This window comes from Papaver somniferum, chromosome 4, assembly GCF_003573695.1.
Source record: "Papaver somniferum cultivar HN1 chromosome 4, ASM357369v1, whole genome shotgun sequence".
In the NCBI taxonomy this organism is placed as follows: Eukaryota; Viridiplantae; Streptophyta; class Magnoliopsida; order Ranunculales; family Papaveraceae; genus Papaver; species Papaver somniferum.
Window position 1 is genome coordinate 74,281,267 of NC_039361.1, and position 25,256 is coordinate 74,306,522.

A 25,256-nucleotide genomic window follows, 5' to 3' on the forward strand; every position below is an offset into this window, starting at 1 on the left:
GGTCACTCTCAGATACACATCTCCTAATAATCTGGTCCGGACAATACTTAAACAGATAAGGATCGTCCCAAAAGAAATGCTTGACCTCGGCTAAAAACCTAGAACGATCTTGCTTACCCCAATGTTGAGGGGTTCGACCAGTAACAAGATAATTCACTATATTTGCATACCAAGGTGATTGGGAAACAGAGAACAATTGTTCATCAGGAAAGCTATCCCTTATAGGAAGGGAATCACTAGGGGAACTAACAACTAGCCTAGACAAGTGCTACTCTACTACATTTTCTGCACCCTTTTTGTCTCTAATGTCTGGGGAAAATTCCTGTAACAATAGGATCCATCTAATCAATCTAGGTTTGGTATCCTTCTTAGATAAAAGGTATTTCAAAGCAGCATGATCTGTATAGATTATGATCTTAGAACCTAATAGGTAGGACCTAAACTTATCCAAGGCAAACACGATGGCTAAAAGTTCCTTCTCGGTAGTTGTGTAGTTCATTTGGGCATCATTCAGAGTTTTGCTAGCATAATAAATCACATGAAGTAATTTGTTTTCTCGTTGTCCTAAAACGACGCCTATAGCATAATCTGAAGAATCACACATAATCTCAAAGGGTAGGTTCCAGTTAGGTGCCTGGACTATCGGGGCAGTAGTGAGTAAAGTTTTAAGCTTCTCAAAAGCCTCTAAACAAGCATCATCAAAGACAAACTTAACATCTTTTGCAAGCAAATTGCAAAGAGGTCTAGAAATCAAGCTAAAATCCTTAATGAATCGACGGTAAAAACCTGCATGCCCTAGGAATGACCTAATATCTTTTACGGTTTTTGGGACCTGTAAAGTCTTAATAAGGTCAACTTTGGCTTTGTCTACCTCTATACCCTTTGAAGAGACGATGTGCCCTAATACAATTCCTGATTTAACCATGAAATGGCATTTTTCCCAATTAAGCACTAAATTTTTTTCCTTACACCTAGTCAACACTAATGTCAAATGATGCAAGCACTCATCGAAAGATGAACCAAACACTGAAAAATCATCCATAAAGACCTCTAAGAACCGTTCTACCATATCAGAAAATATGCTCATCATACAACGCTGAAAAGTTGCAGGGGCATTACATAGCCCGAAAGGCATGCGTCTATACGCAAAGGTACCAAAGGGACAGGTAAAGTGGTTTTCTCTTGGTCTTCTGGGGCAATAACGATCTGATTATAACCGGAGTAGCCATCTAAGAAGCAATAGTGACTATGTCCAGCTAATCGCTCTAGCATTTGGTCGATAAAAGGAAGGGGAAAGTGATCCTTCCTTGTGACCTTGTTCAATTTCCTATAGTCAATACACACACGCCATCCCGTGGTCACTCGGGTTGGGATTAATTCATTATTATCATTCTGGACTACAGTGATACCTGATTTCTTGGGGACAACCTGAACAGGGCTGACCCACTTACTGTCTGAAATTGGGTAAATAATACCCGCATCTAACAACTTAAGCACCTCTTTTCGAACTACCTCTTTCATGTTAGGGTTCAGTCGACGTTGCATCTCCCTAGAAGGTTTGGAGTCTTCCTCTAAATGAATCTGATGCATACACACAGTAGGACTTATACCCTTAATGTCTGCTATAGTCCACCCTAAAGCTTCCTTATTGTCTTGAAGTACATTTACTAGCCTACTTTCCTGATCACTATCCAAATTGGAAGCTACAATCACAGGTAAAGTCTCAGATGGGCCTAAAAACACATACTTTAGAGTATCGGGTAGTGGTTTAAGGTCCAACTTTGGGGGCTCTTCTAAAGAAGGAATTAGGGTAGTCTCAGAAACTGGTAACGGTTCGAACCTAGCTTTCCATCTATCAGTGTCTAACACAGGGGTAGAATCTAATAGAGCATTCACCTGTTCAATAGTGCTATCGTCGTCAAAATCTAAACCAAAATGGGATAGACAACTTTCTAATGGGTCTTCAGACAAGATGTTTGGTAATGACTCCTGAACTAAGGCTTCTATCATGTTCACCTCCTCAACACATGTGTCATCTAGCTCATGAGGTTGCTTACTGACATTAAAAATGTTCATCTCCATAGTCATATTACCAAAAGATAAACTCATCACACCATTTCGACAGTTAATGATCGCATTAGACGTAGCTAAAAATGGGCGACCTAAAATCACAGGTATCTGGTTCTCTGGGTCAGGGACAGGTTGGGTATCTAGGACCACGAAATCCACTGGATAAATAAACTTGTCGACCTCAATAAGAACATCCTCGATAACACCTCGAGGGATTTTAACAGACCTATCAGCTAACTGCAGTGTCATCTGAGTAGGTTTCATTTCACCAAGTCCTAGCTGTAAGTATACATGGAATGGCAGTAAGTTCACACTGGCTCCTAAGTCAAGTAAAGCTTTTTACCCGGAAGTTACCTATTGTGCAAGCAATGGTAGGAGAACCTGGGTCTTTGTACTTTGGAGTTGTGGTGTTCTGAATGATTGAACTTACGTGACTAGCTAAAAAGGCTTTCTTATGGACGCTAAGTTTTCGCTTTCGCGTACACATATCCTTAAGGAACTTGGCATAAGCAGGAATTTGCCTAATTGCATCTAATAAGGGAAGGTTTATGGTAACTTGCTTAAAAACCTCCACTATGTCATTAAAGTTCGATTCCTTCTTTGTTGGTACTAATAGCTGAGGAAATGGGGCTCTAGGCCTAAAATCAGACCTTTCAGGAACCGAATTCACATCATCAGAAACTTTATCAGTCTCTTCCTACTGGTCCTGAGAGGTGAGATCCTGAGGGGTGAACTACAGTATGTTCACTATCGGGCATGGTTACCTTATTGTCTACAACTCTACCACTTCTAAGGGTTCTAACAACATTCAATTGATTCGATGGTTTTGCACCTAATTCATGAACTCCTCTAGGGTTGGGTTGTGTTTGACTAGGAAACTTACCTTTTTCTCTCAAAGAATCACTTATCAGACCAACCTGGGTTTTTAACTCGGAAATAGCCTGACTATTTTCTTGTCCTATCCTGTTACTAGCTTGTAGACTCTGTTCTACGGATAACTGGAATTTTGCAGTTTGCTGAGTTAACAAGGCGAGAGATTCCTCTAAACTTAGGATTTTCTTATCTGACTGATTCTGAAACTGAGCTAGTCCTGAAGGATTCTTAGTATAGCCAAAACCTGGGGGAGCATTAGAATTACTAAACTGACCTTGACTTTGGCCCTTAGACCACGAAAGGTTCGGATGGTTTCTCCAACCAGGATTATAGGTTTCTGAATATGGGTCAATCTTTTGACGGTTATCAAATCTAGTGTTATTATAAAGAGCATTGGCCTGCTCTTCAATATTCTGGCCTTCCCAAAAAGGCTCCACTCTACCACTAGTCTGGCCCACTTCTAAGGCTTCTAACCTTTTTGCTATAGCAGCAATTTTGGCATCTGATTCATAGCCTCCTTCTACCCTATTAACGTTTCCTCTACTTAAAAGAATTGTTTTCTGGGGTGCCCTACTATTTTCCCATTGCTGGGTTTTTTCGGCGATTTCATTAAAAAATTCCATCGCCGCATCAACAGTTTGGTTTTCAAATCCACCAGTGCATAGAGACTCAACCATGGTCGTTGTGGAATAATCTAAACCCTCATAAAGGATCTGAACTAGCCTAACCTTTTCTAAACCATGATGAGGACACTGGGATAATAAATCATTGAACCTTTCCAAATACCTATATAAAGATTCTCCCTCTTGTTGTGAAAATGTGCATATTTGCGTCCTAATAGACGATGTTTTGTGCCTAGGGAAAAACTTATTGAAAAAGGCAGATGTAAGTTGTTCATATGTCTCAATTGACTCGGAGTCCAAACTATACAGCCACGACTTGGCCTTATCTTTCAGGGAAAATGGGAATAACCTAAGTTTCAAAGCATCATCATCTAAGCCTCTAATTCTTAGAGTACTACAAATTTCCTCAAAATCCCTAACATGGTAATAAGGGTTTTCATTTTCTTTCCCTAAAAAGATTGGGAGCATCTGTAAGGTCCCAGGTTTCAGTTCATAGGGTGCCTCCGTTTCAGCTAACTTAATACACGAAGGACGGGTAGTCCTAGTTGGATTCAACAAAGCTTTCAAAGTTGCCATTTCTGGCGCTATCGGAGCAACAGGATTCTCTCCTCAAAAAGAACGTTCAAAAACAGACTCTTCAAAAGCCGGACTTTCTAGATTAAGGTAATCGAGACGCTTCGAACTACTAGGTTTCTCTTTAACAAATCTACCTAGTGCGTCTCTTTTACGTTCAGGCATACAATAGAATTTTCTAAATTGGAAGGGTAAGCAAACACAGATCAAGGCCGACTCAACCAAATCAAACCTATTGATTTCTAGCAAACAAAAAGCATGATGGCTCCACTTAGATTGTTTCTAGACCAGCTTCTAATCCTTCGAACGGGAATTCGTTACAATTTAAGCAAACCCCTCTGGAATCAATCCGAGTTAACGTAAGTTGAATAGAGGCGAGGGAAGCTCGGTGGAGCTTTGATACCCAAGGCCTCACCGGTATTACAAGGCGGCGCAGTCACGCATTCAACTTACAGAAACCGTCAAGAACTTCGAAGTATGCTTAAAAGAGTAACCAATATTTTTCGAATGACTTTCCTGTTAAGCTCGTTACCCTATCGGTCTCGTTCTAGTCAAAATTTAGGCTTAGGTTCGCGTAGGTTACGTGTTCCTAAAGCGGGCAAGAAGAGAACGGTGATGAAATCCGAACCCTTATCTTGTATGGCCAGGCCTTGCCCTTTACTAGAAAAATAAATGTCCGTATTAAATCCTCAACATATATGCATACGAAGGAGTCCAGTAACTCGCTGACAGGGGATTCACGAGTGTTTAGAATCTTACCTCCCGTTCCAGACGGGGGATGAATCGGTTGTAGTCGACTCGGGCCACTGACTCCGATGTCTAGTGTACGAACCCAAGGTGCAGAGACAATATCATAATTGTCCTCCTTCTCTGCAAACAGTTTATATTTAAAGAACCCTTCCGTAGGGTAATAAAAAAAATAATGTCCCAAAGTCCAAAAGTCCAAAAAAATAAAGAAAAATTACAAAAATAATAAACCCTAATACAGTTTTTTTTTTAAATAAAATAAACAAACCCTAAACTAAAATTTTCTAAAATAAAATTGTCTTCTTTTATGTTCTTTTTGCTTTAACCTTTAGCTCCAAGTCTTTATGAAATCATCAAACTCCTTGGCTCAATTTTCTTTATGATCCAGAACCTATAGACACAAGATAAATACCCAAAAACATAAAAAAGGACAAAAATAATAAAAATAAAATAAAATAAATCTAAAACCCTAAAAACAAGTCCGCGTCGGCGGCGCCAAAAATTGATGTGATTTGTAGATAGTGGTAAAAGTGGTTCGATTCTCAGACTTGTGAAGGATATTAATCAGACTTAAATTCTAATACTAAAATAGAAAACTCACTAAAAATTATAGCAAACTCAATCAAAGATGATATCAATACGAAAAGAAACATTGAGGCTAAGATTCCACTATTTTCCAAATTCAAAGTGATTAAATCAATACTTATATTTGTGCAATTTTCTTGTTTAATTTGATTCTAAAATATTACAACAAGTAGATTTTCAAAAGGAATAATTGTAAATACCAAGTATGAAGCATCAAAAGTCTTAAAACTAAGCATACTCCATCAAAATAGATCACAATCACTCAAATAAAAATCATATTCAGTAATAGTTCAAGGCAAATAATCATATAATTATTGCAAATAAAAAGATAAAATGGAATATACCACTTTTTGTTGGAAAAATAGCTTCCTCTATCGCCTTAGCAATGGGGTTTATCTCCTCATATTAATCATGATCTCAAAATATGTGTTTGTTGCTCAAAAGATGATTAAAAGAGTGAAAAGTAATAACACAGACTGTTTGCAACAATGTATTGGTGTTGCAAAACAGTTGTTACAATGGAACTGTTACAGAAAAACTGTTGCTTTGTCGCTGATTTTAAGACCCTAGAATAAGACTGCCCTGAACAGCTTAATGTTCTTCAGCTGTTAAACAACGACACTTTTCTGCGACTGTCTACCGAGCGTCAATGTTCTTCGTGTTCTTCTTCAGCAGCAGCAGCAGAAACAGAGTTTGGTAAAGCTCTGATTTCTTCTTCTCTGGCTCTCCTTAGGTTCCCAAACTCTCGACACCTCTTCTATATGACCCAAGACATCTATTTATATCAAAAATACCGATTAAATCTCTTCCAAATCTTCCAAAATCTCTTTCCTTCTCTTCACGGCCAAGTTGTGACAATTTATTTTTTTAGGATTTCTACGCGTTTCTGAGCTTTCCTTTTTATTCTAAACTCTTCCTTAGATAGATACAAATCTTTGGGAAGGTTTACAGTGCTTTAATCTCTCTAAAATTCCCTAAAACAGGTCACACACGTGACTTTCCATATTTTTTTGTTGTGAGAAAAATCCGTCGATTGAGCCCATTATAATCGATTTAAACACCCATATCAGATTCCTAGACCCATAAGGAGTCTATCCTATGAAAATCAGAGGTTTAATCGACCTCAAACTCCTTCAAATCACGATTGCCAAAACTGCTCTTTAACTGCACTTTTTTCCCGCCAAAAACCTGATTTTTGAATGTTGAAGATGGTTTCCCCTTATCCAAAGTAGGGGTGCGATTAGCAACTGCCTGGAAATGGGATGCCCCTTAGTAATTAGGTTACCCCTTATCCAAAGTGAGAGTCCGAATAGCAAATGTCCACCGGGTGCTTTCCGACAACTTTTCGAGCCAATTTTTTCCAAAAATGTTTATTGGCCAAAAATACCTACAAATAAATAAAACACCATAATAAGTACAAAAATGAACCCTACAACATATAGAATCGAGACAAACCGGACACAAAAATGTGTCTATCAAAAACTATGTAGCACTATGACTTATGTCTCAATATAGGAGATAGAGTAGAAATAGACTTTCCAAGTGATAGATGAATTTCAGTCTCCATATAACTTTTGTTGATGAAGTTCCACAAGCTCGCCTTTGTAGTTTTTCGTCTTCAAATGATGAATTCCCCGAAGTCTAAAGTTCAACTACACAATCTATGTCCTAGTCCGAGACATCTATAAGTAGACTAGAAATCAATACTTATAGTTTTGATCACTAACATTGACAAACATGCTTGAGATAGCAACGCATACGAGTTCGATCGGGCAGTGCTTTAACAATCTCCCCCTTTGTCAATTTTAGTGACAAAACTATCAATACATATGGATTACAAAATAAATAAAACTTTGTAGGTTCTCATCCAAATGCTTGATCTCCTTGTCATCTTCAACACCACTCAAAATATTCGTCACTTCCAAGTACTCCATGACTCTAAACCTGTTCAACTCGGAATCATAGTTGTTGAAGATCCGTAGCAATAACAATGAGAAAACAGTTGCTCTCAATCATTGTTATACAGTGTCATAGTATTATTACACAACATCAAAGTTCAATCGTATCACAACTTTGACAACAATACTATGGTGATATTTATCACTCCCCCTTAGTCAATACTTCATCTCATAATGAAAACCACTCCCCCTTACATAATGATCCATAAACAATATGTATTTGTAGTATGAAACTACACATTAATTCTCACCATTTTTGTCAATATAGATTGGAAAAGGTACGAAAACTAGTGGGATCCTCATTAAATTTTCATAGAGATACTTCATGACCAAAAGAGAACAACATATCAACTTGTTTAGATGCAATCATATAGCCGAAGCTAAATGCATTCATCAAGGATTTTATAAAGATACAAGAAAACTCCTACAATATTCCACAGCTGCACTCCCCACAAAGATTTGGCAATCAAGCACAAGTTCAAATAAGAACTCTCCCCCATAATATGTCATTTCCGAAAGAGCAACAAGAGCGACCTTACTTTTACAAGAAAAGAAGGACTTATTTGGACAAAACCAAATCACATGAGAACATGAATTTGTATCTAAAAATCACAATTGAATTGACCACAAGAAAAATGATCAATTCAATTGGCCATGCTCGACATAAGAAAACTTACGGAGCAACACAATATATACACAAAGATGTGGATCAGGGAAGGACCAATACTGCAAAGTAATCAAAGATTCATTCTATTTTTCATCACTATTTGCACAATGACATATAATAGACTAAATATTTGTAAACAAAAGTTCATCCTATCTTCCAATAAAGACATAATAGGCTTAACTTTTGTGGTCAAAAGTTCATTCTATCTTTTATCAATACTTTCATACTGACATATAATAGAGATAACTTTTGAAAAAATATGGGACAGTCGAGGTTCACGGATGTAAACAACATATTCCATAATAAATTGCAATATATGAAACCAAAAAGATTAATACTGCAAAAATCACCTTCCAAATAACTTAGAATTTAGATAAATAAATCTAAAAATATTGAAGATGAACACGTTGGCAGTAGCTATGTATACTCACAATAATGGCTATTCCAAACCCTAGTTATCCTTCTTAAACACATGAATAAAATTCTCATAAGAAGTTTCCTAGACATTGTAGAGCTTTATCAAGGCATCTAATGAGAACTCTTTCTCATTATTGAAAAACCCATTGATAATGGGATCGTTCAGTTCCTCCAAATCTTCAGAAATATCAGTTAACTCACTAAGTTCTCTTTTCATTCCACGCAGAGTCTTCTTTTCTAGAGACAACATTTGTTCATAGTGAGATATTTCTTCCAAATATGAGATTTGAGATTTTAGATCATTTCTTTTTCTGATGAAATCTTTCACCATAGCCCTGAAGGTATTATCATAATGATAAACAGACAAGAGGAAGTTAGAGGAAGAACCTGAATCATTAATTGTAGCATTCATTTTTCTCTTCCTTGGGGACTTGATTTCTTCACATAGATACACATTGACAGCTTCAACTGCATCTCTTTTTGTAGTACCTCTAGTTATAGGTGCCATGAGACTGTATCTTCCAGAGAAAAAAAAGTAAAGTACAATTCTGATCACAAATGAATATAAACAGACATAGGAAAACTAACCCTAAAGAAACTTTGAAAAAATCTCCACAATTCACATTCCAATATCTATCAACAAAATATTCACTTGCTCAATATAACTTTTAGTTATAAATGGACTAATGAAGAATAATCAACATAATTTACAGGACTTGAGAAACCTTGATGAGATCCTTATTCCAAGTCAACAATAAGGATTCATCACAATACTATAATTAGATAGTAATGGAGTGAACAACAGGTTCACTTCTTATGTCACAAGGTGACATATCAAGGTTTGTTGGATGAACAGACTCACCTCATCTGACTCTGATTCTTTTATACATCTTCTTCTTGTACTCAGGTGTTTGTTGTTTCTCCAGAGTCAGATTCATCCTTTGCATGTCATTTTGAAGTTTGGTAATTCTTTTGTTGTTCCTCTTGAATCTCTAACACTTACTTTGAACATGACTTGCACTTCCACAAAACGAGCAAAATAGCGAAGAGTTTTTTTTTTTGTAGAGATGATTTATGTTTATCACAACTTTCAAGATCCATTGTTCCAGAAACGGTTGGAAAAAAATATGTTGATTGTGCCACAGTCTTACTTTTGAACCCTAAACCTTTTGTGTTTCCAAAAGCCTTTTGACCAAATAACATTGTTGAAATATTGTCAGAGCTTCCTGTCAACCTTTAATTTGCAGGTCACACTTGAGAGAATTAATCTTTTTTTTCTTTCAGAGATTGGGTTCTGGTGAATTCATCATTAAGAAAGTCAATCTCAAGAGTTTTCATCTGAAGTGATGATTCGAGTTTCTCCAACAAAACATTCAGTTGAATATTTTCTTTGTGAATTTCTTCACTTTTATCCAAGAAATCCAAAATCTCAGTGTCAGACTCACATTCTGAACCATAATTTGAGTTAATGGAAACTTCTGCCGAGAGGGCTGAAAGTTCTGAACATATTTCGGGAGTATGTATATCTTTGACATACTGAGATATTTCTTCTTGAACTGAATCATCAAAAGCATTGGAGAGAGAAGGAAGTCTCTAGGATCTCTTGATTTTCTTCACAATATCCTTGATCTTTTATGTGATCAGTGATCTGTTATGATCAAATTAAATGGAACAACATTCATCAGCCCATGAAAAGTTAGAAGCTTGTAATGGTCACAGCATTGAACGCAGAAGTTCTGACTGTATTCAGATCAAGATCAAGTAACTTTAACTTTCCAATAAGAGTATTTCTGGATAGTGTATCAAGGTTATTTCCCTCAACGATGACACGTTTCTTAAAATCGTATCTAGATGGCAACGATCTAAGAATTTTCATCACAATGTCCTTTTCAGGAATAGTCTTACCCAATGCAAAAGATGCATTAACAATTTCATACACTTTGTGATTAAACTCATCAAATGAATCTTCATCTGCCATACAAAGGTTTTCCCAATCAGAATTTAGGGTTTGAAGCCTAGCTTCCTTTTCACAGGTAATCCCTTCAAATACGATTTCTAATATATCCCAAGCATCTTTAGACTTTGTGCAAGTAGCCACATGATGCTGGAGCTCAGGGGTAATGGCATGGATGATAGCATTTAATCAATCATAATTTTGCTTCATAACAAGAATCTCGGCAGCATCATATTTACCAATATCTTTTGGAACTGCTACATCGCCTTCTGTAACTTCCGGAGGATCATAGCCATTAACTACATAAACCCATGATTGAAAATAACGCGCATAAAAAAGGCACGCATAGCAATTTTCCATTATAAGTAATTTGAGCCATCGAAGACTGGTGGTACGTTTATGGAGATAACACTTCTGTCCATCATCAGATCGCTACAAACACGGACTTACAAGGTCTTAATGTGTTTGCATACTCTGATACCAATTAAAAAATCGGGAGTACAACAACCATACCCAACAATTCGTTTGGAAATCTGAGAGGACTTACTCCAATATACTTTCAAGAGAATCAACTAGACAGTTAGACTCAATCTATAGAAAAATATATAAAAGAGCGATATCTCTATTTCTTAATTCAATCTGCAATCAAACAAATAAGAATTTGCAATCCTGATTGAATAAGGAGAAATAACTTGAACGGTACCAAAGACTAATGTTCAAGTGTCAATCAATTTATATCAATAACCAAAGGTTGGATTATTTAATTGATTGATCTTAACGCATAACTTGTGATATTTTTATCATATAACAAAATATAACGCGGAAAAGAAATAACCCAGACACCAGTAATTTTGTTAACGAGGAAAACCGCAAATGCAGTAAAAACCCGGGATCTAGTCCATCTTTGAACACCACACTGTATTAAGCCGCTACAGACACTAGCCACTACCAATGAACTTCAGACTGGATTGTAGTTGAACTCTAATCAATCTCACACTGATTCAAAGTACAGTTGTGCTCCTTACGTCTCTGATCCCAGCAGGATACTACGCACTTGATTCACTTAGTTGATCTCACCTACAACCAAGAGTTGCTACGAACCAAAGTCGAAGACTTGATAAACAAATCTGTCTCACACAGAAAAGTCTATTGAAATAGATAAATCTGTCTCCCACAGAAATACCTATGAGTTTTGTTCCGTCTTTTGATAAATCAAGGTGAACAAGAACCAATTTTTAAACCGGACTTATATTCCCGAAGAACAACCTAGTATTATCAATCACCTCACAATAATCTAAATCGTATGGAAGCGAAACTAGATATTGTGGAATCACAAAAAATGAGACGAAGATGTTTGTGATTACTTTTTATCTTGCCTATCGGAGAATAAATCTCAAGCCAATCTTAAAGAAGATTGTACTCAAACGATAGAAACAACAAGAGCAGACCACGCAACTACAAAGAAAATAGTTGGGTCTGGATTCACAATCCCAATGAAGTCTTCAAGTCGTTAACCTACAGGGTTTCGTGAAAAACCTAAGGTTAAAGGAGAATCGAATCTAGCTTATACAACTAGTATCACACAGAAGTGGGGGGATTAGGTTTCCCAGTTTCTATAGTTCTCCTTTATATAGTTTTCAAATCAGGGTTTACAATCTAAGTTACCTTGGTAACAAAGCATTCAATATTCACCGTTAGATGAAAACCTGATTATATTCAAGCTAATATCTTCAACCGTTAGATCGAACTTAGCTTGTTACACATAAATGAAATGTACCTTCATTTAGGTTTGAGTAACCGTACCTAAACGTGTACACCGAGTCGGCTCAACAAAATTAACTTTAGTTATCCATATGAAAACTCTCATATCAACCTTGTTCATCTTAACCATAACTAGTTCAAATGACTCAAGTGAAACTAGTTAAGGAGTTGTTCAATTGCTATATTCTCATAGAAGTATATAAGAACACAATTGAAGCAAAATCCGTTTGGTTCACTCGAATCAATTCATGAACATTATAGCCACGGTTTTCAAAGATTGCATTCCTTATTATATAAATGTTTAAGTTCATGCACACAACCGATTTTAAGAACTTTAACCTCCAAGTATGCAAACGGGTACGCATACTTGAAATACCCGAACCAAGATTGGATTTTGCCAGTACGCAAACGGATACGCGTACTTCCAATACCAGCATAAATTATCGGTTATGTACCTCACACCGGTACGCGTACGGGTACGCATACTTAAGTTCCCGGATTTCTCAAACCAAGAGGTACACATGTTATGGTTTCCGGACATGGATTACATACATGCAAGAGTACACAACATGTCACAATCCAATAATGGTTAAGTATTCTAAACTCTTATTTCAATCATTGAAACTTTCTTAGAGGATGACAATAGCCGTTTTCACACACTATTAGCATCAAAGCAATTTTCAAGTTATTGAAATAATCATAACGAAACATTCCAAGTATACATCGAATGATTGTATCACACAAACCATATAAGATGTTACTCGGCAATTTTCACATGATCATGTTTTGACTTTCTTCAAGAATATAAGATGAACTTGGTCGAAGCGAAAGCTTATCGACACATATTTCGAGAAATATGTAAGCGAGTTAAACTCAGCTCGAAATATCAAATGTGCATAGTATAAAACTATATAGCAATACGACTTCTGTCTCAATATAGGATATAGAATAGAAATAGACTTTCCAAGTGATAGATGAGTTTCAGTCTCCACATACCTTTTGTCGATGAAGTTCCACAAGATCCCCTTAGTAGTTCTTCGTCTTCAAATGATGAACGCCGTGAAGTCTAATTCTCAACTGCACAATCTATGTCCTAGTCCGAGTTATCTATAAATAGACTAGAAATCAAGACTTATAGCTTGATATAGCAACGTGAAAAGAAGAGGGTACCCAAATATACCTCAATCTAAAACTTTTCCACCTATAAGTCCTTTCTTTGAAAGTGATTGTCTATGGACTGAGTCGAGACAATACAATCAATCGGTTCACACTTTGTGTGATCATCTATTGATACGAGATCGAGACAATACGACAACAAGATAACTCGAGACAATACAACAACGATGTATGTTTACTTGACAATAAGTTCAGACTTAACCAAACACAATAGGATTGCTATCAAGTAAATAGGAATTAAAGTTTATGTATTTTACTTCTAATTATAATAAAACAATTATAATTGCGGAAATAGAAAAGTAAAAGACACAACAAGATTTTGTTAACGAGGAAACCGCAAATGCAGAAAAACCCCGGGACCTTGCCCAGAATTGAATACTCTCAAGATTAAGCCGCTATACAAGATCTAAACCAACTTCGTATAGTTTAGACCAAGCAACTAAACCTATAGTTCACCTAGTTCCGTCTATATCCCTGCGCCTCCAACTTGCAATAAGTCACACACTTGGAACAATTCTTTTGGTTCATATTTCAAACAGTAAAGGAACAACAAATCTGTTCGGTAACAACTCTTTTCAATCAAGTGATATGATTTTGACAAAAGGATCTTCCGTTTATCCCAATAAACTCCTTTGTCGGGTTCTTAGATCAATCAATCAACAACTACCAAAGTAATTGTTTAGAGACTATGCAATCAATACTTTGAATCACAAAGAAATATATTGATGCCGATATACTCAACTATTTCATTAAGGTTATCACAAAGATAAACCGATTGCAGTTGGATCCCCAGCCGATCAAGTTTTGTGCACACCAAAGATTATGAACTCAAATAAGAAATCTTTTTTGTCTTCAAATCTTCTTAGATCTTCAATAAACAACTGCACACAATCAACTTGAATCTCTTGTAATCAATCACACATAGAACGGAGTTTGTTAACGTTGGATTATCACAAGACGTCTTTAGATCTACAAACAGTCTAAAGATCTCCCGTCGAAACTTCGATCTAGTTTGAGTGAATCTTATATCAGAAGAGAAGATTTTCAAGCATAAACAAACAAGGTGCAATCAAAATTCAACAACCGTTAGCCAATCAAATCAATCGAAAACTAATAATACACTACACCAAATATGAGGTTTAGCAACTCATATTTGCAACAGCTTAGCAGCTGTTGCGAATTTTCAGTTGCTAATTTTTGTTGCAAAAATTTCGCAACTAAACCCAGTTGCACACGTGCATAAAACAAGTGTGGTTGCCTACACTTTGAAACTGACTCACTATTCAGCTCACTCAGATACTCGGGAGTCTGACTCGGTTTTCTTATCTCTATCATTACAGAATCCCGATCATTCATTCATTCTTTCTCTATCTCATTCTCTTCTCTTTCTCGTTCCCCCTGTGAACCCTAATGAAATCCTAAATCCTTTTCCCTCTTTCGGAGAAAGTTCTGAAATCATTCAAATGAAAACCTATGTTCTTCATCACTGTCCTGCATCTTCTCGATTGAAAAACTAATATCTAACCCCATATCAAATAATGTCCGCAGAAATCAAATTGCTACAAGGACATACTTATGAGGTCTTTAATGTGTTTGCTTGCTCTGATAGCAATTGAAAATGCGGGGGTCTAACAACCACACCCAGAAATTCGTTTGGCAATATGAGAGGACTTACTCTAATATACTTTCTAGAGAATCAACTAGACAGTCAGACTCAATCTAGAGAAAAGTATGTACAAGAGTTTTATATCTCTAACTCTTAATTCAATCCGCAATCAGAAAATAGAAATCTGCGAGCCTGATTGAATATAAGAGGGTAAACTTGAACGGTACCAAAGACCAATGTTCAAGGATCAATCAATTTCAATCAACAACCAAAGGTTGGATTTACCAATTGATCGATTCAACGCACAACCTATGATATTTTAATTATATAACAAAATATAACATGGAAAAGAAGTGACACAGACACGAGAATTTTATTAATGAGGAAACCTCAAATGCAGAAAAACCCCGGGACCTAGTCCGGATTGAACACACACATTGTATTAAGCCGCTACAGACATTAGCATACTACCAATGAACTTCGGACTGGACTGTAGTTGAACCCTAATAAATCTCACATTGATTCAAGGTACAGTTGCGCTCCTTACGTCTCTGATCCCAGCAGGATACTACGCACTTGATTCCCTTAGTTGATCTCACCCACAACTAAGAGTTGCTACGACCCAAAATCGAAGACTTTATAAACAAATCTGTCTCACACAGAAAAGTTTATTGGAATAGATAAATCTGTCTCCCACAGAAATACCTATGAGTTTTTGTTCCGTCTTTTGATAAATCAAGGTGAACAGGAACCAATTGATAAACCGGACTTATATTCCCGAAGAACAACCTAGTATTATCAATCACCTCACAATAATCTAAATCGTATGATGGCGAAACTAGATATTGTGGAATCACAAACGATGAGATGAACATGTTTATGATTACTTTTTATCTTTCCTATCGGAGAAATTAATCTCGAGAAAATCTTAGAGAAGATAGTACTCAAACAATAGAATCGGGCAAGATCAAAACATACAACTACAAGAGAAATAGTTGGGCCTGGCTTCACAATCCCAAGGAAGTCTTTGCAGTCGTTAACCTACAGGGTCTCGATAGAAACCTAAGGTTAAACAAGAATCGACTCTAGGTTATGCAACTAGTAACACACATGAGGTGTCGGGATTAGGTTTCCCAGTTGCTAGAGTTCTCCTTTATATAGTTTTCAAATCAGGGTTTGCAATCTAAGTTACCTTGCATTCAATATTCACCATTAGATGAAAAACCTGATTCAACCAAGCTAATATCTTTCAACCATTAGATCGAACTTAGCTTGTTACACACAAACGAAATGTATCATCATTTAGGTTTATGTAACCGTACCCAAACGTGTACACCGTGTTGGCTCAACAATAGTTAACCGAAGTTAGCCATATGATTAACTCTCATATCAACCATATTCATCTTAACCATAACTAGTTCAAATGACTCAAATGAAACTAGTTTAAGAGTTGTTCAATTACTATGTTCTCATAGAAGTATACAAGAACACAATCGAAACAAAATCGGTTTGATTCACTCGAAACAATTCATGAACATTATATCCATGGTTTGCAAAGATTGCATTCCTTATTATATAAATGTTTAAGTTTATGTACACAACCGATTTTAGAAAGTAACCCACTCAAGTATGCAAACGGGTACGCATACTTAAGTAGCCAAACCGAGTTTGGTTATGCCAGTACGCGTACGGGTGCGCATACTACTTCACACTTCCAAACTCCAGCAGAAATTCACGAAGGTGAACTTTCCACCAGTATGCGTACGGGTACGCATACTTTCCCAGACATCAGCAACCGCCAGTACGCGTACGGGTACGCATATTTCAGGCTCCCGGTTTTGGACTTGCACACAAATGTTATTAACACACTATGTTTATATCCAAACATGGTTACTTGATTCTATACTCTTTATTTCAATCATTGAAACTTTCTTAGAGGATGACAATAGTCGTTTTCACATACTATTAGCATCAAAGCGATTTGAAAGTTATTGAAATTATCATAATGAAAAATTCCAAGTCTTCACCAAATGATTGTATCACACAAACCATGTAAGATGTTACTTGGCAATTTTCATATGATCATATTCTGACTTTCGTCAAGAATGTAAGATGAACTTGGTCGAAGCGAAAGCTTGCCAACACATATTCCGAGAAATATGTAAGCGAGTTAAACTCAGCTCGGAATCTCAAATGTGTATAACAGAAAACTATATCATAACACGACTTATGTTTCAATATAGAAGATGGAGAAGAAATAGACTTTCCAAGTGATAGATGAGTTTCAGTCTTCATATACCTTTTGTTGATGAAGTTCCACAAGCTCCCCTTGGTAGTTCTTCGTCTTCAAATGATGAATACCGTGAAATCTAATGATCAACTACACAATCTATGTCCTAGTCCGAGACATCTAAAAATAGACTAGAAATCAAGATTTATAGTTTTGATCACTAACATTGACAAACATGCTTGAGATAGCAACGCATGCGAGTTCGACCGAGCAATGCTCTAACAGGAGGCCTTCTAGCAAGGCCATTAAGTGAATTATGGTCGGTTTGATTCCTTGCAGAGGATACGTAGGCAGCCTATGGCGCAATCGACGTTGAAAGACGAAGATTATTTCGTGTACTGGTCGTCTCATTCATGAATGCATGATCCGAGATGGAAAATCGCAGGTTTAGTCGTTGCAGACATATTTTGGATCGGCTAGTTAAGGTTTAGAAAAGCCAAACTAAGTTGGTCAAAGGATTTAGGATTAACCCAAATTTGTTTACTTTTCCTAAAGTGTAGGGAGTTTCTAGCTAAGTTAATCCTAAATCCTTACTCATGAAGAAAGGGACGAACTAGTACGAGGAAGGTCCTAAGACAGTTTGATCAACAAACATTAGCCACAACATTTCATCCTCTGCTTCATGTGCAGTGACCTACAAACATTAGCCCCTGAGCCATGAGGGGGATTAGCTTTTTTTTTTTTTTTTTTTGAACAAAAGGGGGATTAGCTTGCATTTTTACATTACAGAAAAAGCACACACAGAAAATGAATGAAATGCAAAATTTTATTTAAAAAGATTGGCAGATAACTAAACCCCTTGAGAATCAAACATAAATGTACATTAAATAAAGAATCTAGGCACCAAATTGTTAGCCGATGAAAAATAAAATAAATCTAAATCGTTCATCAGATAATTGTAGTATGATTTTTTGATCGACATATTAAGATTCCGATTAAATCTTCATCACCTTAACGGCACTTGTTAAATCTAATAACAAAAAACAAAACAAAAAAACATATTTCAAGAGAAAAAAAACAAACAAAAGAGATATAGGAAGGAGATAGCTCAGAAGGATCCATTGGATTACAAATCAAAGGAAAAACATTCCTCATAAAATAGGTAGTTTTAAATCATCACTGCTATCTCCTTATAATCCCTAATCATGGATATAATTTGCAAAGTGAAAAAGAAAAACAAAACAAACCCTTGTTTCAGATTAAATCTGTAATTGTAAAAACTCCAGAAAGAGAATTGCATATTAAACCTAGGGAACCTACCAGAGAAAAGCAGAAACGGGTCGGATGTGCTCTATGAAGTTTTAGATACTTTTGCGTTGATATATATTGACAACAACAAGGGGTTTAAGGAATTAGTTTAGGGTTTCCTTCTTGGTGGACTGGAGGCCCATTGAAACTAAAAACATGTGCAGCACTTTTGACGAAAAATGATAAACTCGTTTCGCTAAACTTACTCACATAAAAACCCGAAGGAAAATTTTGCAAAACTTACCGAGGCCAAACACTATGGTGCAGGGCTTTCCTTCCATAAACCTCAAATAAAAGAAAGGGATAAAGTTATAGTATGGTGCCATTTCATCCCTTCCCTATATGATACAGAAACTCAATTTTTTTTCCGTTGGAATATTTTGTTTAGGTAAAGAAAGATAATTTAGAGTAAAAAGAAAAAGGAGATATAATAAGTAAAAAAAGAGTTTTACTAAAACAAAGGAGTGAAAAAAGAAAAATTTAGGGTAAAACTAAAAAAAACAAATACGGAAATTCAGTTACCGTCAAATATGCTACGTATACTGAGTTTCCGTAAAGCAAAATTTTTAACGGAAACTGAGTACCCGTCTCATTTCCCTTCCCTACCACCCGGATCAGATGTGATCCACCTCGTAGGGAAGGGAAGGGATTTCTCTATTTTTATAGGGATATGGGAGACCATAATGGTTGCTAGTTTAGATTTTTCCCTATAAATGAGGGATAGGGAAGGGAAATAGGGAACCATAGTGCTTGGCCTAAGAGTGCGTTTGGCACCGAGAATTTTAGGGCGGAGTTCAGTTGGAGGAGGTGGTCTATTTTATTAGTGATTGGTCCAACATTTTTAGGGTGGATTTTGTTCTCTGATCGATTTATTTTTCATCAGCCAATAGAAAAGAAGTCGACACCCTACCCCTCTGGGTTTCAACTCCGCCCTTCACTCTTCTCCCATATATAAAAAAGGTTTTCCTCCCATTTCTCTTTCCTTTCCATTTTTTTCTCTCTCTTATGAAAAGCTTCGTAGAGACGAAACATCCGAACCTAATCGAGATAAATCTCAGTTTTTCTCAAACTTCATAAACTATGTTCAATATCCTTCTTTCTTTCTCGCATATAGTGATGGATTTACGAAACTCTAGATTTTATCTGAACCAAATTGGTACCTTTTAGGTTTCTACAAAAATGAATCTGATTTACTTTTTATGATCTACAAACATAGTTGATGTTGGTTATGTGAGAAACAACATTAAACCAAACCACAATAACCCTAAAAAGAAAAGAAAAAAAAGAGGTTTTTATTCTGATTTGATAAACACTGATTAGGTTGAAATTTAGTGGATGTCAATTTCACAGAAGAACATGATAAAAAGGTGATATTTTTAGGTTGATTGTTGAGAGTAATTAGGATTTGTTGATTTAATTTTCATCGGGAATTTAATTAGTTAATTCTATTATATGTTAAACGGAACTTGAGTACCATAAATATTCTGATTTACTTGAATTATGATTCTGTATGATTTATTGTGTAGGCATTAATTTTGATTTCTCTTAAATATAGCCCATGGTTTTATTAACCACAACCCATTGACTTTGATCAGCAAAATTTGACAAGAAAAAATTATTTGACCTTTTCTAATTATTAATCATAACCCACAAACTCGGTTCGTGATTATTCGCTAAATAGGTAAGACAATGAGTTTGTTAATCGGCATCCACATCAGTACCTAGGCTTGTATTTAATGATTTTTTTCCCGTTTTGAAGGATTTTCCCCTTTTCATTTACTAGGCCTGTGATATCCGTAGATGGTAGATGTACTTTGATTTATTAAATTAATCCCATGAAGATTTCAGCGACTTCTAAACATCCTTTCATGGACAAAAGATTGTATGTCATAGTTTTTCCATTTATATTGTATCGTTGTAATACCGACAATTTCACAAGCACTCGGTTAAGTGATTTTTTAAATCCAAAAAATTGAAAGGTAAAACTTAGGGTTTATTGTTAGAGGAAAAGGAAAAGGAAACAAATATTTAGGTTTTAATTAAAACGGATTACGTTAGATTTTTTAAATCAGTTAGAATGGGTGAATTAACCCATTTGATATGTTTGGATCGGTGACCAAATCATTGTTAACTCGGTAGAAAAAAATGGGTTATGATTTGGGCTATGATTTGGGGTTTCCGGCCCAATTTCTTAAAATTGTTTATTAGAAACCTATCATTAAAATTATCAATATCATATACCCATAATTAGTTATAATAGGAATTAGATTACAAAAATATCCTTATATTTAAATAAGAAACTAATTACCTAAAATAACAAAAGAAATTCAAAACATAACTAAAATAGCAACAACAAAAAAAAGTTTAAAACAAAAACGATATGAACGATAAGATTAGCAATAAAATCTCCCAAATTTTCACCCTAAAAATGAGCCTAAATATCCTCTTTGCAATTATGAGTGATAAAACCAATAAAATATCCCGAAATTCTCTCCAAAATATACCTAGAAATTTGTTTTGAAATTTTTATCGCCAACCGACCATCATTCGTGATGATTGTGATAATCGCAAAATCTACATCCTCAAATTGGAACAATAACATGGAACATTTTATTTTTCTCTTGAAAAATTAATTGAGCATCGAAAATAAAAGTGAAACTTCTAGTATTCACAAAGTTTATAGTGATAATCGCAATTTTATGATCATAGGAAGACGTGAAAGTTTTAGCTTTCAGTCTTTTACAAGTATACCAGGGTGAAAATCACAATTATCAATAGGCGGGATAACTACAATTATCACCCATATGCTAACCCCATAAACCCTGGAAGAAGAAATAATAAATAAATCAGGAATCAATTATGATTTCCCATAGCTACATTCATTTTCATATGCAGTATATAAATATTAAAGATAGGAAAAGATTTGTAAGTAAGCAGTGTAAGAAACGATGAAATCCCAAATTATTTCGATGAGAAATAAGAATGACTAGCAACGGTGTGGTTTTAATGTTACACGTTTAGATGCAGAGAATATAATGAAGATCCAGCCAGAATTAAGGGAACCAAATTAGTGGTGCATATGTTTGATCATAAATAATGGCCATAAAAACGTTGATGACTAATTAGACTGTTAATAAAGGCAATACAACTAACGGCCATCTATAACGCCCACAACTACGCCCATAATCATTTGGCCACAAATTACTGATTTTTTATATTAATTTTCCTTTTATTAATTGAATCGTAATGGACAAAGGTTAATCTGGTCATGGTGAAAGTTTGAAAATGTATATTTAATCTAAAACTGCTAATCTCAACCGTACATCTTGGATTTTGGGATAAAGATATATACAATCTTAATGATGAGTTTTTAAAAGAGAGTGGAACCAAACTTGGGTTCCTTAGAAATTTCCATGTTAATAAATAAAAAAAATAATTATGGGTTATACTTAAAATGGGCTATGGTTAATAAAAGCATGGGTTATATTTAATAGAAGTCTTAATTTTCTTGTCATCTTATTCATTCAATCTATTGAGATATGTGTTTTTTTCTTGTTCATGTCTATTGAGATATGTGCTTTTTTTCTTGTTGTAAGCTTTCCCAGCAATTTTAGCATGGTCGACTGGCATAATAGTAGAGATGATGAAGAAGAAATACTTTACGTAATATGTCTGGCTGTTTTTGCGGTTTGCTTGGAAATGGAAAACCGGCCTCTAACTATTCATGTTCATGTCTATTGCTGATGAACCACTATTCGGCTATTCCAATTCTCTAGAGGAGTCCTAGATTGTCCATGGGTCTTCTCTCTTTTTTTTTTGTCAATTATTTATTTATTTATTTTGTGGTGTCTAGAATCTGGTTAGTAATTTAGAATACGAGGAAAATTTTGGACGACAAACATACGAGTATTATTCGTTTTGGCGAAATGTAAATCTGGTCTACTATTCGGTCGGTGGTTAAGGATTCGTGGATAATTTGAAATGATGTATGTATATTTATTTTAAAGGTACGAATTCGGCACCCAAAAAATTTGGCATATGTTAACTTGTAAGAAAAATCATTTTTAACATTATTTCGCCTTAGGTAATATGATTTAATTATATAAATGATTTGTACATATAATATATACAATATAATCAACAAAGAACATGTACACCAGTGGTATATGATTTAGATTTAGATTGGTGTATATAAGATTTTAAAAATCAAAAATGTGATAGAGAATAATAATTTGGTGATGACTTGACAAAGTATTATATGGGGTGTATAATTCAGGAATCGTAAATACATATATAATTCATTTAGACTGGAAATTCGTGAATCTAATTCGGGATTCCAAACGTACGGATGACATAGATAGATGCGGACGATACAAACAAATTCGACTTACTAAGGTCTAAAAGCACTCGTAGTTTTATATTGTACGTTTGACTCTATAGCCTAATTAGCAATTCGTTGTTCAATTGAAACTCCAACCGAATATGTATTTTCTCACCTTCCCAAATAATTCGTATATTTTATTTTTTGTATTGAAATTCGTCAGTTTGAATCAGCCATTTATATCATTGAGGCATCTAAGAATAAAGACTAGAGGAGATTGGAACACTCATCCCACGCTTTAAGACCCATTCATCATTTGTTGATATTTGTATATTACATTCTACATAAAAATATAGTTCCCTTATCTTCACAAAATTATGTTTAAACGTCGTTTAATATGAGCTGAATTTTCAGTGTGAACTCATATTAATAAAATTAGTTGGGTTAATTGATTTTTGGTACTTACATTTTGTCAATATTAATGTTTGGTTTAATATTTGTCCAACTTAGGGGTTGGTACTTGAAATTGACGTTGACTTGTATTGGCTCGGTTAAATCTTGACTACCGTTTAATAATTACTAAAAAATTAAAATAAAATTAAAATATAAGGCGAGATTAATATTGTATGCTTCATTTTACCATTATTTACATAATAATCTAAATTTATATTTACACCCCTAAGAGCAACAGTGGACGACTAAACCCAAATTTTTAGTCGAGTGGGCTGGCGTAGTGGGACGGACCATCGATCAAAATTTGATCAAAGAGTAAAACCCAGACAAAATTTGGTCGGCGATCAAGACCAAACCCAAATATAGTCGAGCGGTCGTATAGTTCACGCCCCACCACCAGGCGGTTATATAATCTACGTCCCACACCAGGCGTGCGTAAAGTCCCCGCACCACACCAGGCGTACGCAAAGTCTACGCCCCATTTTTTTTTCTAATTTTGTATGGGGCGGGCATTATACCCCGCCCCATTCTTTGTTTTCCAAAACAATTTTAGTGGGGCGGGCATTATACCTCCGCCCACTTCTTTTTTTTTTTTTTTTTTTTATTCAGAATCTCCCCAATCAGGCGGACGTATAGCCCACGCCCCACACCAGGCGAATATATAGTGTACGCTCGATCAAATTTAGTCTTCCACCTGTAACGTCACACACCAGACTAAACTCAAATTTGATCGTTTGTTTTGGTCTTTGATCTTTGGTTATGATCGTACCACTGTGGACGCTCTAAGAGCGTCCACAATGGACGACTAAACCCAAATATTTGGTCCAGTGGATAGGCGTAGTGGGACGGACCATCGATCAAAATTTGATCAAAAACTAAAATCCAGACCAAATTTGGTCGGCCACCAAGACCAAACCCAAATATAGTCGGGCGTTTATGTAGTCCACGCCCCATCACCAGACGGACGTATAGTCCACGTCCCACCCCAGGCGGACGTATAATCCACACCCCACACCAGGCGAAAGTATAGTGCACGCCTGTTTTTTTTTTTTTTTTTCTTTTGTATGGGGCGTGGTTTATACCTCCGCCCCACTCTTTAAAACTTTCAAATGCATGGGGCGGGCTTAATACCTCCGCCCCATTTCTTTTTTTTTTTTATTATTTTTTTTTTGAATCTTTCTACACCGAGCGAACGTATAGTCCCCGTCCCACATCAGGCGTTGGTATAGTCCAGACGAACGTATAATGTATGTCTGGCCAAATTTAGTTTTTCAACCGTAGCGTCGTACACCAAACTAAACCCAAAATTTCGTCGTACACCAAACTAAACCCAAAATTTGGTTTTTTTTTCCCGGTCTTTGGTTATACTCGCACCACTGCAGTTGCTGCAAGTATTCAATCCCACCAGTGATATAGCATCGCCGGTCCACCATCGCACAGTAAAGAAGAAGAAGATGCAGATGGTACCATCAACTTCATGCAACATCTGATGGAGTTGTTATTACTTAATGAAGATCATCTACAATAGTTTTGCCTTATCTTTGAATAAAAGAAAATTTCCGAATACAATACCTTCAATTCTTCACAATGAATTCCTATAAACCTAAAACCAATTCACCTCCTGAAAATCAAATCAATTGAAGAAGCAGCAAACCCCGAATCCAATCAATTTCTTTTTTTCTGCTCTATATCTCACTCGATTAAGAAGATAACAACACCAAAAAAATAAAATCTTCGGGAGAAAAAACTCCCCCAAATTGAGAAATCAAAGAGAGATACCTAGTTCTTTCCGCCCTTTTTATTTCCAGCCGTCAAAACTCACTAAGAAGTAAGAGCTTAGTTGATACTGGGTTTGTATCCAGAAGGACTTCTACTCAATTATCAATTCCCTTAAATTTCGAACTTTGAAGAAGACGGTACGAATTTAGGGATTT

At 35.8% G+C, this 25,256-nt stretch overlaps 2 non-coding genes and 1 pseudogene across 2 annotated transcripts; 1 reads left to right on the top strand and 2 right to left on the bottom strand.

The window, feature by feature from the left end:
* The first annotated feature begins 3,678 nt into the window (after positions 1 to 3,678).
* Positions 3,679 to 3,778, top strand: LOC113276759 (annotated as a pseudogene).
* Positions 3,779 to 18,182: 14,404 nt separating this feature from the next.
* LOC113276866 lies at positions 18,183 to 18,257 on the bottom strand. The gene has a single exon (XR_003324659.1). It is a non-coding gene; the product is annotated as a small nucleolar RNA Z155 (small nucleolar RNA).
* An 84-nt stretch (positions 18,258 to 18,341) lies between these two features.
* Positions 18,342 to 18,429, bottom strand: LOC113276855. The gene has a single exon (XR_003324646.1). It is a non-coding gene; the product is annotated as a small nucleolar RNA R41 (small nucleolar RNA).
* Between the last annotated feature and the right edge of the window lie 6,827 nt (positions 18,430 to 25,256).